This window comes from Eumetopias jubatus, unplaced genomic scaffold (genome assembly GCF_037043125.1).
Source record: "Eumetopias jubatus isolate StellerSeaLion01/CBP00866 unplaced genomic scaffold, mEumJub1_p1.0 scaffold_14, whole genome shotgun sequence".
NCBI classification, from domain to species: domain Eukaryota; kingdom Metazoa; phylum Chordata; class Mammalia; order Carnivora; family Otariidae; genus Eumetopias; species Eumetopias jubatus.
In genome coordinates, this window is record NW_028274820.1 from 99,528,439 (window position 1) to 99,529,723 (window position 1,285).

At 46.9% G+C, this 1,285-nt stretch overlaps 1 pseudogene; it reads left to right on the top strand.

Annotated features, from left to right (window-relative positions):
* The first annotated feature begins 611 nt into the window (after nucleotides 1-611).
* LOC114211696 (NADH dehydrogenase [ubiquinone] 1 alpha subcomplex subunit 3 pseudogene) lies at nucleotides 612-863 on the top strand (annotated as a pseudogene).
* The last annotated feature ends 422 nt before the right edge of the window (nucleotides 864-1,285 follow it).

Consider the following 1,285-nt stretch of genomic DNA (forward strand, 5'->3'; position numbering starts at 1 on the left):
AAGAAGGAGCAGACACCCCACCACCCCTGCTGAGCAGGGAGCCAGATGCAGGACTTGATCTCAGGACCCTGGGATCATGACCTGAGCTAAAGACAAAGGCTTAACCGACTGAGCCACCCAGGTGCCCCTCACATGCATTTTATTCTGTTGATCAGCTGGTGTTATTTTGTCTTCTCTATGGTAAGGTGAATACATTTCCTGTACTTGGCCCACCCCATAGCTAAAGCAGCATTTATTCACATTTGATGGTTTTGGGATTGTGAGGTATTGTCTCTCACTCACAAATGGGACTTCACAATTTTTTTCACAAGATCCAAGGGTCATCCTGAAAATAAGATTCCTGATGTGCTACCCTGATATTATAATGTCATAATATTCTGCTGTGAATATTGTGATTATGGATCCATACAATCTGCATTTGAAAATTAAATTTCAATCTATTTGCCATCAATGTCGTGATGAAATTAAAACATTTGAGCTCTTTGAAGAAAGCCTAGTACATAATTTTTGTTCACATACCTAAGATGATATGGCTTCTATAGATCAGAGATTTTTTTGGTCATGGTATAGAAGTTTGTCCAGAAATAGAAAATAGGGTCGCTGTGACCAAGATGGCTGGGAGACTCGCCACCTTCCTCAAGGATGCCTGGGCCAAGGAGCTGGTGCTGGTCGTGTCCTTCACCATCAGGGGCCTCGCTCTAATTCTGCCCACCCTCAGCCCCTTCAAATATGCCGGCATGATCAACCAGGCCACGCCCTACAACTATCCAGTACCTCTCCGAGATGATGGGAACGTGCCCGACGTGCCCAGCCACGCCCAGGACCCCCAAGGCCCAAGCTTGGAGTGGCTGGGGAACTTGTGAGCACCTCTGGTGACATGGAGGAGGCCCCTCCCCTGAGCCAATAAAATGTGAAAAGCGGGGGTGGGGGGAGGAAATAGAAAATAGTAGTTGGTTAAGAAATACGCTCAGGTGGGGGCTCCTGGGTGGCTCAGTCGGTTAAGCAGCTGACTCTTGATTTCAGCTCCGGTCATGACCTCAGGGTTGTGAGATCGAGCCCCACCTCAGGCTCCTTGCTGGGTGTGGAGACTGCTCAAGATTCTCCGTCTCCCTCTGCCCTCCCCTGTCCCCTGCGCTCATGCGAGCTCTCTCAATCTCCCTCGCTCTTTCTCAATTAAATAAATCTTATTAAAAAAAAATGTACAAGTGAACAGAATTATCCCTAAGTAGAGTGTGTGATATGTGTTACATTTTGAGAAAAACAAAGTTTCTGTCCCTAAGAACAA